The sequence below is a fragment of the Felis catus genome, chromosome A2, assembly GCF_018350175.1.
Source record: "Felis catus isolate Fca126 chromosome A2, F.catus_Fca126_mat1.0, whole genome shotgun sequence".
NCBI lineage: Eukaryota > Metazoa > Chordata > Mammalia > Carnivora > Felidae > Felis > Felis catus.
The window spans coordinates 93,400,196-93,416,321 of record NC_058369.1 but is presented as its reverse complement, the minus strand read 5'-3'; the positions used below and the strand labels follow the sequence as shown (position 1 = coordinate 93,416,321).

Genomic DNA, 16,126 nt, shown 5'->3' with positions numbered 1-16,126 from the left:
GGAAAGAGGGATAGAAAGCTACTTACAAAACTCAAGGAAGGAGTCTCTCTCTAGTAAGGTGGCATTTGACACTTGAACGAAGTAGAGTGAGACATGGTATCTGGGGAAAGAGAGCACCAGGCAGAGATAACTTGTATATGTGACTTTGTTCATGCTATTATTGTATTATCTATGCCAGGAATGTTCTTTTGTCTTCTCTGCCTACCAGTATCTTATTTTGCAAAGCTAGGATTGAATACTCTTTCTTCTTTGGAATTTTTCTTAATTTCAACCAAGCTGTTACTTGATAGGCTAATACAGCCTTTTATTCATGTGCTATAACATCTTTTTAGGCTTATTTATTTTGAAAAGGAGAGCAAAGAAGCACAAGCAGGGGAGGGGCAGAGAGAGAAAGGAACAGAAAATCTCAAGCAGTCTCCACATTCAGTGTAGCATGGGGACTTGATCTTACGACTCTGAGATCATGACCTAAGCAGATATCCAGAGTCCATGCTTAACTGACTGAGCCACCCAGGCACCACTAGAATAGTATCTTTTAAATCACCAAATAATAAAGCATGTGCTAGAGGCTGGGAACATGAAGAATAGGAACTCATGCCCTCACAGAGCCAGTGAAATCATACTCCCCCTCAAGGAAGTTATGCTGAGTTTTAATTTTCTAGGATCCTGTCGTCCTCTTTTAGGAGACTATAAGCAATTCTAAGATAGAGACTAGATTTAATTCATGTTAGTATTGCCATATAATTGTAGCATGCCATGTGTTGCAAAATCGTAAAAATATTGACTGATATTGATAGAGAACAGCATTAATATTCATCCAGTAGTATCAAGAAGTTGCATGTCAGAATATAGTGTTAGCTATGGCTCTACTTGGAAAGTGGTTCTTTCTGTTTAAGGAAATAAAGTTATCTCCTTTATTGTGAAGAACATGAACCAAATGGAGGAAACTTAATGCTGGTACAGACAAGACCTTATATGAAAGACATAGGGCTTAGCATGTAGGTAGCATTTTGAAGAGAACATTGAAGGGATCAAAGCTGCTATGGAAATCAGCTGAAAAGTGTGTTCTTAAAGTCAGCTTTGAAAAACTGCAAGAGTGTAGACCAAGAATACAAAAGCAAAGAACCAAATCCAGTGCAGAGAATCATAGAACAAGCTTTAAAGAAAAAGATCAGCAGTAAGATTGCTACTTTTTCCTATGCAGGCTGCATTCAATGCACAACAGCAGGGGGTGATATTAACATACAACACTATGTGAATGGAGCATTCTGAAGTTGTGCAATGTGGCAGTTACTACTACCCTTGTCCCATCACAACTCGAAAGCTTCAAAATCCAGAAAAGAATATGACTGGTTCTTCTGTCACCCAGGCTAAAAATTTTCCCCGTTGCATTTGTCAGAACACTTTGTAATTAGTATTAGAATTCTATTTTTTATTCAAATTCATTTTAAAATATGATGTTCTTTTGTATGTGGTTATTGTCAATGTATATAAATAATTTTTCCATTTTTATGAAATTTCACATTAAAGATCCCTTTTCCTGTTGTCATAAATTGCTTCCCTTAGAGAGAGAACACTTCTTTATTATTATGGAAAAAAATAGGGAGCTCAAAAAAGTAAAAAAAAAAAGAGTGGCATGATGCTGTTTCAATAGGAAAGTTTATTGCTGTCCAATGAGCTGCATATTATAGGCATTTAGTACAGATGGTCAAATTATGATTGTTCAACTATGAATTTTTTATTTTATGATAGTACAAAAGTGATTATATATATATGTGTATATATATATATATATATATATATATATATATATATATAGAGAGAGAGAGAGAGAGAGAGAGAGAGAGAGAGAGAGAGAAGGCTTCTATATATATATAGAAGGCTAATTAGGACTTCCAGGGAAAATGGCAGAGGAGAAACCTGGGCTCACCTCCTCCTAATGGATACAACAAAATAACACTCACATCAGTGTAAATAACCTGTAAAATGACTCAATGACTGGCAGAATGAACTCCACAATTAAATGTAGATGAGGCCACAGTGAAGAGGGTAAGAGAGGCAGAGACATAGTCAGGAGCTAAATGGACTCCTAGGACTGTTCAGGGAGGGAGAGGGATGCCACTGAGGCAGAAAGGGGAAAGAAACAGATTTTCACACGAGGGCACCCAGAAGGGGAATATGAATTCTCATATTTGGCTTTGAAAACCAGAAGGGCTAATTTCCTGAGTTCTTAAAAGCAGTGGGACTTCAAGCCCAGAATTAAAAAAGGGGAGGGGGGATGTGCCTGGGTGGCTCAGTCGGTTGAGCATCCAACTTTGGTCCAACTTTGGTTCAGGTCATGAACTTGCAGTTTGTGAGTTTGAGCCCTACATTGGGCTCTGTGGTGACAGCTCAGAGCCAGGAGCCTGCTTTGGATTCTGTGTCTCCCTCTCCCTTTCTTCCTCCCCCACTTGCACTCTGTCTCTTTGTCTCTCAAAAATAAATAAAGATTAATTTTTTTTTTAATTAGCAGGCTATGCTTTAGGAGAGCCAGGAAGATGATAGGAAACTGAGAATATGTCCTTAAAGAGAAAACACAAAAAAAGGCCCATGGAGATAACAGCATGGAAGCAGCAGTTTGAAAGGTGCCTGCAGCATATGGGAAGGAGAATTATTTACTAATCCCAGAGCCAGTCCCAGTAGGACAGACATCTCCATGGACCTCCTCCAGGAACAAAGGAAATGGCAGATGTCATTTCCTACCCCACTCCCCAGAGTAAATACATGACCACCTGAGGGACTGAGTACCTAACTTTTTAGCACTGCCGCCCGACTGCACCACTCCTGCACTGTGCTTCCCTGGGTCCACCCTCTCCAATACAGTCTTGTCTTGGCCAGATCCCAAACAGGGTGGTGCCACAGGCCTGGCAGTGTGCAAGCATCCCCTACAGTGGCCAGCACCACTCCCAAGTAACTACTGCACTAGGAAGAGGGAAAGATAATCCCACTCACACTAGTAAGACGGCAGCCCCAGCAGTGGGCAGGAGGCAGAAAACTGGATTCACTGCCCACGAAAGAAAGCTTATTAGGAACAACACAGGGAAAGCACCCTTAAGTTTGGTGCTATTGCATCTCTGGCAAACACCTGTCTGACTCAACTCAAGCCCAAGGCAGCCCCAGACTGGCCTACAAACACCACAGGGACCAAGCACTGTGCCCACAAAGGCAAGGGAGCAATTGCCGACAACTGTCTGAAGGAAAACGTGGGTGAGCCACAATAGCAGGGCACATGCAACACACATAGAAGATACCCCAGAAATTCCAGGTTCTGGTGAATAGGGGACAATACACAGCAGGACATGACAGGACCTTTTCTTGATAAGACCATTATTTTCCAGTGCAGGAGATGTAGCTGTCTTTCCTAACATCCTAACACACAGAAACAGACACAGAGATTTACAAAAAATAAGGAGACAGAAGAATAGGTTCTAAATGAAAAAAACAAAAACAAAACAACAACAACAACAAAAAAAAAACAAACAGAAAAAAACAGGACAAAATCACAGCAAGAAACCTAAGCCAAATTGATATAAGTAAAATGCCTAATAGGTAATTTAGAGTAATGTTCATCAAGTTACTCACTGGACTTGGGAAGAGTGGAGGACATCAGTGAGACCATTAACAGTGAGATAAAAAATAACCAATCAGACATGAAGAACACAATAAATGAAATTAAAAATACGCTAGATGGAATAAATAGTAGACCATGTGAAATAGAAGAACATATCAGTGAATTAGAGCACAGAGTAATGGAAAGTAATCAAGATAAGCTGTAGAGAGAAAAAAATGCAAAATGAGAAGAGACTTAGGCAACTCAGTGATACCCTCAAGCATAATAACATTCACATTATAGAAATCTCAGAAGAAAAGAAAAAAAGGACAGAAAATTTATTTCAAGAATTAATAGCTGAAAACTTCCCTAATCTGAGGAAAGAAACAGAAATCCAGATCCAGGAAGTACAACAAAATCAATTCAAAGATATCTACACCAAAAGGCATAATCGTTAAGATGGGAAAATACACTGTTAAAGAGGTAATTTTAAGAGAGATAAGAGGAAAGAAAGCAGTTCCATACATGAGAAGACCAATAAGCCTGTCAGCAGATTTTTCAGCAGAAATCTTGTAGGCCAGAAGGAAGTGGCATGATATATTCAAGGTGCTGAATGGGAAAAATCTGCCGCCAAGAATACTCTATCCAGCAAGGCTATCATTCCAAATAGAAGGAGACATAAAGAGTTTCCCAGACATACAAAAGTTACAAGAATTCATGACCACTAAGCCAGTCCACTAAGAAATGCTTCAGAGGACTCTTTGAGTAGAAAGAAAAGACCATAAGCAAGAGTATGGTAAGTAGGAAACATAAAAACAGTAAAATAAATGTATCTATAAAAATCAGTCAAAGGACTTACCAAATAAAAAGTATGACACCATACACCTAAAATATGGGAGGAGGAGTAAAGAATGAGTTCAAATTTAAGCAACCATCAACTTAATATTGACTGCTATATATTGATGTTATATACAAACTGAATGGTAACCAGCAATAAAAAATGAGTAATAGATACGCAAAAATTAAAGAGAAAGGAATCCAAGTATATCACTAAAGAAAGCCAGCAAACCAAGAGATAACAAGAGATGAAAAGAATGAAATACTATAAAAACAATCATAAAACAAGTAACAAAATGGCAATAAATACATACCTATCAATAGTTTCTTTGAATGTAAATGGGCAAAATACTCCAATCAAAATATAAAGGGTGATGGAATGGATTAACAAAAAGACCCATCTATATCTACAAGAGATTCATTTCAGAGCTAAAGATATAGGCATGATTGAAAGTGAGGAGATGGAGAAATATTTATCAAGCAAATAGATGTGAAAAAAAAAAGCTGAGGTAGCAATATTTCTATCAGAAAAATAGACTGTAAGCAGACTGTGACAAGAGACAAAAAAGGATGCTATATAATCATTAAGAGGACAATCCAGCAAGAAGTTATAATAATTATAAAAATTTGTGCACCCAACGTGTGGCACCCAAATACTTAAAGCAGTTAAAATAAACATAAGCGAAATAATTGATAATAATAAAATAGTACAAGGCCACTTTAACACTCCATTTATTTATTTATTTATTTAAACATTTTTAATATTTATTTTTGAGAGACAGAGCATGAGTGGGGGAGGGGGAGGAGGAGGAGAGAGAGGGAGACACAGAATCTGAAGCAGGCCCCAGGCTCCTAGCTGTCACCACAGAGCCTGATATGGGGCTCAAACTCACGAGCTGTGAGATCATGAACTGAGTTGAAGTCAGACGCTTAACCAACTGAGCCACCCAGGCACCCCTTAAGACTTTATTTACGTCAATGGACAGATCATCCACATACCAAATCAACAAGGAAACAGTTACATTCAGAACACTCCATCTTAAAAAATAGCATTTTAAAAAAAGTATATTCTTTTCAAATGTACATAAAGCATTCTCCAGAATAGATTACATATTAGGTCACAAAGTAACTCTCAACAAATTTAACAAGATAGAAGTCATTCCATGCAACTTTTCTGACAACAAAGCTATGAAACCAGACATCAACCACAAGAAAGAATCTGAAAAGACCACAAATATATGGAGGTTAAATAACATGCTACTAAAAAATGAATGGGTCAATGAAAACTCAAAGGGGAAATAAAAAAAAATATATAGAGAGACAAATAAAAATGAAAACACAACATTCCAAAATCTTTAAGATGTGACAAAACTTATTCTAAGAGGAAAGTTTGTAGCAATACAGACCTACTTCAAGATATTAAAAAAAATCAAATACCCCATCCTTACACCTAAAGGAGCTAGAAAAAGAACAAGCAAAACCCAAAACCAGTAGAAGGAAATAATAAGAAAAATTAAAGGAAAAATAAATGAAATATAAGCTAAAAACAAACAAAAAAAATAGAACAGATCAATGAAACTAGGTGCTAGTTCTTTAAAAAGATCAACAAAATTGATAGATAAGCCTTTAGCCAGACCCATCAAAAAGAAGAGAGGACTCAAATAAAATCGCAAATGAAAGAGGAGAAATAACCAACACCACAGAAATATAAAGGATTATATAATATTCTGAAATATTATACACAAATTGGACAACCTAGAGGAAATTGATAAATTCCTACAAACATAATGTTCCCAAACTGAAGAAAAAATAATAAATTTGAACACACTTATTACCAGCAATGATATTGAATCAGTAATTAAACTCTCAACAAACAGAAGTCTAGGACCAGATGGCTTAACAGGTGAATTCTACCAAATATTTAAGAAAGAGTTAATACTTATTTAAACTTTTCTAAAAAATAGAAGGGAAGAAAAACTTTCAAATGCATTCTATGAGGCCAGCATTACCCTGATAGCAAAACCCAATAAAGACACTATAAAAAAATTGCAGGCCAATATCTCTGATGAACATAGATATAAAAATCTTTAGCAAAATATTACCAAACCAAATCCAACAATATATTAAAAAATCATTCACCACAATCAAGTGAGATTTATTCCCAGGATACAAGGATGGTTCAATATTCACAAATCAGTCAATGTGATACATCACATCAACGAGAAATTTAAAAAAAACATATATATGATTATTCCAATAGATGCAGAAAAAGCATTAGACAAAGTATGACATCCTTTCAAGATAAAACCCTCAACAAAGTAGGTTTCGAGGGAACATACCTCAATATAATAAACATCCTCTATGAAGGACCCACTGCTAACATCATACTCAATGGGGAAAAACTGAATTTCCTCTTAACATCATGAATAAGACAAGGATGTCCACTCTCACTACTTTTATTCAATATGTTACTCAAAGTCTTAGCAACAGCAATCAGACAACAAAAAGTAATAAAAGACCTCCAGACTGGTAAGGAAGGAGTAATAGTTTCACTGTGTGGAGATGACATGATACTATATATGGAAAACTGTAAATACTCCACCAAAAAACTGCTAGAACTGATACATGAATCCTATAAGGTCTCAGGATACAAAATTATTGTACAAAAATCCATTGCATTTCTATACACTAATAATGAAGCAACAGAAAGAGAAATTAAGAAAGCAATCCCATTTACAGTTCCACCAAAAATAATAAAATATCTAGGAATAAAGCTAACCAAGGAATTAAAAGATCTGTACTCTGAAAACTATAAAATATTGATGAAAGGAATTGAAGAAGACACAAATGGAATATATTTCATGCTCAAGTATTGGAAGAATAAATGTTGCTAAGATGTCTATATTACCTAAAGCAATCTTCTTGTCTAATGCAATCTCTATCAAAATCCAAAAAGCTTTTTTTTTTCACAAACTAGAATAATCCTAAAGTTTTAATGGAACCCCAAAAGACCCCAAATAGTCAAAGCAATCTTGAAAAAGAAAAGGCTGAAGGCATCACAATTGTGCACTTCAAATTATATTACAAAGCTATAGTGATCAAAACAGTGTAATACTGGCACAAAATAGACACCTAGATCAACGGAACACGATAGAATGGCCAGAAACAAACCTGTGATTATATGGTCAATTTATCCTGGACAAGAGGCAAGAATACACAACGGGAAAAAGACAGTGTCTTCTATTAATGGTGTTGGGAACACTGGACAGCTGTGTGCAAAAGAGTGAAACTGTACCAATTTTTTACACCACATACAAAAATAAATTCAAGGTTGATTAAAGACCTAAATGTGATACCTGAAGCCATAAAAATACTAGAAAAAAGCACAGGCAGGAATTTCCCTGAGATCAACAATAGCAACATTTTCTAGCTATGTCACATGAGGTAAGGACAATCAAAGCAAAAATGAATTATTCGGATTTGTCAAAACAAAAAGCTTCTGCATATTGAAGGAAGCAATCAATAAAACTAAAAGACAACCTACAGAATGGGAGAAGATATTTGCAAATGATACATCCAATAAAAGATTAGTATTCAAAATATATGGAGAACCTATACAACTCAACACCCAAAAGAGAATCCAATTAAAAAATGGGAAGAAGATATTAATAGACATTTCTCCAGAGACATCCAGATGGCCAACAGGCACATGAAGAGATGTTCAACATCACTCATCATCAGGGAAATGCAAGTCAAATCTACAATGAGATATCACCTCACACCTGTCAGTATGGCTAAAATAAAAACACAAGAAATAACAAGTGTTGGTGAGGCTGTGGAGAAAAAAGGAATACTTGTGCACTGTTGGTGGGAAAGCAAACTGGTGCAGGTACTGTGAAAAAAAAAGAAGTACCCTACAATCCAGTAATCACAGTACTGAGTATTTACCTAAAAAATACAAAGACAATAACTCAATGTGTACATGCACCCCTGTGTTTATTGCAGCTGTACAACAGACATATAACAGAAGCAGCCCAAGTATCTATCAATAGTTGAGTGGATACAAAAGATGTGGTATGTATGTATGTATGTATGTGTGTGTATATATAAATACACACACAATGGAATATTATGTGCAGTATGGATACAACTAGAAATTATAATGCTAAGTGAAAAAAGAGAAAAACACTCATGATTTCATTCTTATGTGTACTTTAAGAAACAAAATAAATGAAGGAAAAACAGACAGACAAACCAAGAAACAGACTTAGTTACAGAGAACAACCTGATGGTTACCTGAGGGGAGGTAGGTGGGGCGATGGGTGGAACAGGTGATGGGGATTAAAGAGTGCACTGATCATAATGAACACTGAGTAATGTATAAAATTGAGTTACTATATATTGTACACCTGAAACTAATATAAACATTGTATGTTAACTACACTGGTATAAAAACAGAAAACTCAAAAGTGATACACATTCAGTAAAAATTGTACTCAAAATTGAATTTTGATATTTTCCTGAGCTATCGATATGCAGTATTATACTCCTGTGATGGTGTCAGCAATGGCAAGCCAGTTCCCCATCAGCCATGTGATCAGAAGAGTAATCAACTGATACATTTGCAACCATTCTGTAAACATAGAGCCATTTTGATTTTCATTTTCTGTACATATTCAATTAATTACAGGAGATATTCGACAGTTTATTATAAAATAGGCTTTATGTTAAATGACTTTACCCAAGTGTAGGCTAATTTAAGCATTCTGAGCACATTTAAGGTAGGCTACGTCCATTAATTTCATTTTTGACTTATGTTTTCAACTTATAATAATCTGTATTTGAAATCCATTGAGTTTTATAATAATTATGGCCAACCACTGGTCCCTGAAAATCAGCCTGTGTGCTTTGATACCCTCTAGGCTTCATTCTGTCAGAGCCTGATTGCTTCTATCTCCAGTCCAGCTAAATGTAGCCATTTTCTCTTGCCACACTGAAGTCACATAAGGTTGAACTTGGTTCTTGCCTTCATAGGAAATGTCCTTAAATGAAGTAGAGTTTTAGAGCAGTATCTCAGGAGGGTAAATTGCCTTGTTGCTGTTCATGTATCTTTGTCTTCATGACCCACCTTCCCAGGCTAGATTCTGTCCCCTTAATTGTTGAGTTGCTGAATCTTGCTGTCTTTTTTCCTAGGCCTTTGAGATCAATTGTTCCTGCTAGTTCTGCCAGGCTACCTTGAGCATCAGTACTTGTGGTGTCATAAGTACCTACTCTCATATACCAATTTCCAATCTTCTCTGGTAGTTGGTCCTCAGCTCATCCACTACCACCAACCTCCATACTGAAGGCAGCCTTTCCCATCTTTCAGGTCCCCTTTCTTAACACTGGCTCTCCTGTTACCACTTCTGACTGCTGAGTTCTTCAGCTGTTGTCTATGGCCTGGCACAAAAAGACAAGTGGAATATCAAATTGTCAGATACCTTGATGCTGTCTGGATTGCCTCAAAGGTGATTCTGAATGAGGCTGCTATATAGTTTTAAAAAAAAAAAAGCTTTGGATCTTGGAGAAAATGAATGACCAGTAAAGTTATAGAATTTTTGAATTGTCTGATAATCTAATCACATCTCCTCTATCATAGATGAAAAAGTAGGTTTATGATGCAATTTTAGAAAGGAATATAATTTTTATTATGATATGAAGAAACTGTGAAATGTTCACTGTAAAAAAATATGAATATGTTGAAGTTGTGATTTTGTGTATATATGTATGAAAACTAGACATGTTTGTCTATGTCAAGAGCCCATCAAGATTGTTACAGCCAAACACTGTTCTATTGTTTCCATATTATTTAATCTGTATAACCAACCTTGTTGATAGACATGATTATGAGCCCAGTTGCAGAAATGAAGAAACTACGGCAAAGGGAATATGCTCACATCCGCAGAAATGCCAAGCAGCAGAGAGATTTGGACTCAGGCTGTGTAGCTGACTACATGGTCTTAACTACTCATTGTCATTCTCATGCTAGTAAATACAGAAAAGGCCCAGGAAGGATATGCTCCAAAGCACTAAGAGTGTTCATTACTGGAAAGTGGATTGAGAAGTAGGAAAGATAGGAAAGGTACTGCACTTTTTACTATACATAATTTTGTATTATTTTCATTGATAATTAAAGAAAGAAAAGTCTTTAAATTAGGAAGGTCCTTCCCTTATCTTTTTTTAAATTAAAATCTTTGATTTATTTACATATATATATATATTTAACATATAGTTATGCTACAGCACAATTCTCAAGTTATTTTACTTGAAATATTTGTTTTGTTTCTAATTTTCTTTCTAATTGTGAAATTGACATATTCAGCTTCTGAATAACCTCACTTTTTGAACATGGTACATCTATACCATTAATTCAAATGGCAGACAAATTTTATCTATATCTATATATATATCTATAACTATATATAGATAGATATTAATATACATATGGCCACATATGGACTCTTAAAAATGATCTGATGAATGAACATTGAAGATGAATGATTCCATGCAGAAAAAATGGAAGTGCACACACTGCTTATATATAGCACAAGTATCACAAATTAATACAGTTTATACAAGGGAAGAAAATATTTTGTATCCAAAAAACAGAAAATCTTTACCTTCAGTGAGATGCTCAAGGATTTAACGACAAAGTGTGCAATTAAAAAAAACACAGAATGCAATTAAAGAATATATATAGTGTTTAAAAATACCTTGTTGAAAATTATACTTAAAATGTGATGTGTAATTAAGGAAATAATATCTTAACTGTCTGGAAACAAAAGCATGCATTATAACATGCAAACATCATTTTATGAGTCCACAGTTTCAGGAATGCATCATGTATAAAAGGAGGCAGGCAGGTGAATTACCTTGGTGAATCCTTTAAAATAGGCAAAGAGCTGGCTACTTTCCACATAAGTTATTATATTCTTTTGGTTGCAAATAATGGAAACTATATGAGCTTAAGTGAAAAGAAGAATTTATTATTAGAATAGCGGGTGACAATCTCCACTCTTTAAGCCAAGGAAGAAGGCTTTGGAGCAAGGTTTCTCAAAGTGTGGTCCACAGCTTGGTGTCAGTCAGTTAGTTACTGGATATTGTCTGGATCTTCCACCAGCTTTTGAAGACATGGAAGCTTATCCTTGTTAATATCATCCAGTCCTGTACCACAGCACCCTGCCATGAGGGAAGCCTAAAAGGGCGCCTACTAAGGAGAAGCATAGGGAGATTTGCCTTCTTCAAGAGTTGCCATTAAACCTCTCTGAAGTGGTAGTGAGGGTTTAAATCAAGTATTGCACATCAAGGGCTTGGCTCCGCCCTAGCTTGTTGAGAGTGGTCCACTCATATTATCATTACCCCAAGTAAGAATAACCAGCCAGAATCCAGGATTGGGATTTGGGGTAGAGTTATGGGGTCCGGCTTCCTCTAAAGAGATTCATTGTAAAGGCCCAGCAGCTGCAGATGCGTGCCGAGGGCCGTCTACTTGCATCTGTCTTTATTATTACTGACCATGATTTGGTTTTGGTAGAGTGGATCCTGGATATCTGATAATCACGAACCTACAGAAAAGTCACAAGTGCATTGCAAAGACTTTCTCTCTGATGTTATTTGAGGATCACAGCAAACCTGGTGCCTTCGATATTTTGGTGTGTCTTTTCTACAAACAATACATTATCCTATGTGACCACAATATAACCTTCCAAAACAGGAAATTACCATTGGTATATTGCTGTCAATTAAGTCTCAGGAGTCATTAAGATTTTGTTGCCCAATAATATCCCTCAGAGCAGAATAAACAGAAATAAAATTTTTTTCTCTAGTTTTTTTTTTTCAATCCTTAATAGCCCCTCAGTCTTTTCTCGGCTTTTATGATTTTGACACCTTTGCAGATAACTGACCAATTATTTTGCATTATGTTCTTCTACTTGGAATTGGCTCACATTCCTTAAGAAGCACATGAAATAGAGGGTTTGTCTCACTGTATCTTGTATAGTGGCAAACTATCTCAATTTACCTAGTTATTGATGATGTTAACTTTCATTACTTGACTAATATGGTATATTACAGGCTTCTTCACTGTTAAGTTACATTTTCTCCTTGGAATTAATCAGCATTTTGTGAGGAGATGCTTTGAAATTATATAAATATACCATTTCTCACTAAACTTTATGGTTTTCCACTTATTTATAACATCATACACTTATGTATTCTTATTCAATGAGCCATAATTAATTTTAATAATTAACTACTTTAATATTTTAATTTCAAATTGTTCCCCATTTGGTTTGTGGAAGACACCTGTGACTAGCCCCTATATCCTTTTGATATACCCCTATCATTTTTGGAGCACAACCTTATAGCCCAAGATGTTCTGGGTTTCCATTTTTTCCCTTCTGCCATAGTCATGTTCCTTTCCATGAAATAGGCACTACATGAACTCATTCCTTCTGAGGTGGGAAACATGGATTTTTCCTGAAAAAAAATTGTGGAATCAACTGCTGGGTGGAATTGAAAACTGAGATGATATAACACAAGTATAGTTTTTCAAAGACAAATTTAAACAAGACTGACTACAATGCAATTTAGATTCATTCTAAAGTCCTCCTCAGAAACCCTTTTTGGATAAGTTGTTTTATTTTTCTTCTCCTTTATCATCACCAGGACTTTTGGTGTCTGAGTGCTCTTGATCTGTAGTAGCTATCATTTTAAATCTCAGGACCTCAGGGGAAACTGTTGGTCTAAAAGCCATAGACTAATACACCACTGAAGTAAGGACCCACAAAAGTGAGAAGATGGAGCAAAGACCCATTTAGTCATTGTCCTATTCTTTGATCCAAACAAAAGAAACCAGTGTTCTATTGATGTCTTTAAATGTGACTACAGGCAAAATTGAAGGCAACTAAAGGAAAGGTTTAAAAGTAGTATTTATTTTCCTTTCTTGTGACTTGCTGCAAAATCAATACATGGCATTGAGTAAAAATTCCAATTTAAAAAAGAATCTCATCCTGAATTACGAATAGAGAAATAGTTATTGACTGGCTTTCTAAAAATAGTGCTATCAAATATCAAAAAAAATTCTCTTGGTTGTTAGCACAGCTGATTCTGATGCATAATAAATTTTCTAGGAAGAAGTATTATTTTACAAGCTATCCTACAATTAGATATACTCTACATAGAAAATTCTGCAATCTTTCTGAGTAATAGATAACATGTAAAGGGTTCTATAGCTAAATTATGTAATCATATCTCATATTCTCTCTGAGAAATCTGGTGACATAAGTATTATTCAGCTCATATTCTGTTTAAATAAAGGTAAACCTACATGCTATGACACCAAACATGATTCAAAATAAATAAATGAACAGATGTGGAGGTAGAATCGCAAAGGATATAAGAGATTTGTCCATGATCACTAAGCTACTGCTGGTAAAGCAGCATCTTCTAATTCCAAGTTTTTACTACTCCTATACTTGCCTCTACACACTGCTTTCCATCTTTTACCTTTACCCAGTGCATACTTTTTTAAGACTGTTTTTTTAGTATCATTATTAAGTTTACAACAAAACTGAGAAGAAGGTACAGAGATTTCCCATATGCTCTTGGCTGCCACCCATTCATAGTCTCCCTGTTGTCAGCATCACTCACAAGAATAGTGCTTATTTTTTAAAATAACAAGGATAAACCTACATTGAAAAAAAAAGTCACAGTCCATAGTTTACCTGAGTATTCGCTATTGGTGTTGTACATTTAATAGGTTTGGCTACCATTGATATTTAAATTTTCTCCATAGATTTGTTTTTTTCAAGAATGTCATACAGTTGGAATCAAAGTAACGTTGACCCTTGAACAATGTGGGGTTAGGGTCACTGACCTCCCATGCAGTTGAAAATCCATGTATAACTTTTAACCCCCAAATCTTTACTAACTGAATACGGTTGACTAGAAGCCTTACTAAAAACATACCATAGTTTAACACATATTCTATATGTTATTTTCTTATATATTACATTTTACAATAAGCCAAAGAAAATATTCTGAAAATCTTAAAAGAAAATGCATTAACAGTATTGTATTTATTTAAAAAAATCCACATGTGAGTGGACCCACACAGTAAAACCTGTGTTGTTCAAAGTCCACTATAAATAGCCTTCTCAGAATATCTTCTTTCACTTTGCAATGTGCATTTAAGGTTATTATATGTATTTCCATGGCTTATTAGATCACTTTTTTTTTTTTGGTCATATTGCATTGTGTGGATGTATCACACCCAATTTAGTAGGGTTCAGTTAACTGGATTTGCCAATTCAGCTAAAAGTTATCAGCAACATGATCTTAAAGCATTAAGAGGATTTTTTTTAATGAAAGTTTGTGATCTTTTCTCAAAACAGGTAGATTCAGTAGGTTCATGATTATACAGAACATCTCACAGGATTTGTAGTCATAAGAAGTGAAACATTTTGCCCTGTGAGCTTACTTATGATTATTTCTACCAGAAATCACTGTGGCAGACAAGATTCTATACACAGAGGAAACAAGCTGAGATTTGGCTAATCAAGAAAGTAGATGTTGATAATTTGTTTTTTGCCTCAAATATGTCAAGCACCCTTCCATCTGTTGTAAGAAAGCACTTTAACAGTGTAGAGTCAAGACCCAATGGGGAACTTAAAAACCACGTTTTGTTTTGGAAATTTTAACTAATTGAACAAATAATACAAAACATTCCTTTCAACCAGTGAGTTAAAATGTCACATACAAGCCTCTTTGATCACATTAGGCCTAGCACAGGAGGGGAACAAGACTTTATTTAATTAAGTGATACCTTCATAGCATTCCCAAATACTCAGAAAGCTGAAAGATACATTTTTGGCATTCACTATTTCTCCAAATTGTCTTTTCTATAGAAGCAAGAAAAATGAAAGACATGTTTTCTTATCTACCACATGCTGCTCAGAGCACCACAGTTTGTGAATTTTTAAGCAAAAATGGAAATTGTTTTTATTTCTCTGATTCTTATTTGCAAGTTTTATGCCCCAAACCTGTGTGCCTTCTGATCAAAAGTGACAGCTGGAAGTAGCAACTAGTTTAAGAGTGACATGTTGTGTTACACTCAGCACATCTCTGGTTTAGGAAATTAAAGGACAAAAAAATATGCAAACAGAGGAGGGAAGATTGCCACTTTTCTTGATTTTTTTCTCTATATTGAAGTTTAAATGAAGGTAACCTACATGCTATGACACCAAACATGATTCAAAATAAATAAATGAACAGGGTTGGGAGCCCCTGTATACATTCCTTTGGCCCTTTCCTGAATATTCTATCCAATTTTTCCAAATTCTCCCCCACCAAAAATAAAGAAAAAGATGACACACAGAAGATTAGATAAATAGAAAATATTCTCAAAGCGTTATCTAATTTGTATTTTCATCTGTAAAAACCAAATTGCCTTTGAACTTAATTTCTTTATACAGACTAGAGGCATCATTTAAGTAATTTGAAATTACAGCAAATACTGCTGACCAGTTCAGTTTACAGACTAGTTTGATTACTTTTGACTTCTCAGTGTATATTGAAATACACCAAACACTTGTTTTTATGAGAAATAAAGGGGATTCATCATTCCCTATTTTTTTTTGTATCTTGAATTATTTTTAGGGGGAT

General features: G+C 35.3%; 1 long non-coding RNA gene across 2 annotated transcripts in view; it reads right to left on the bottom strand.

The window, feature by feature from the left end:
• The window catches only part of LOC109497449, a 118,448-nt gene that overhangs the window by 61,582 nt on the left and 40,740 nt on the right, over positions 1-16,126 (bottom strand). For both annotated transcript variants that reach the window (XR_006594190.1, XR_006594191.1), the window contains exon 2: positions 27-100. This is a non-coding gene — a long non-coding RNA (uncharacterized LOC109497449). The remainder of the gene's footprint in view (positions 1-26; positions 101-16,126) is intronic.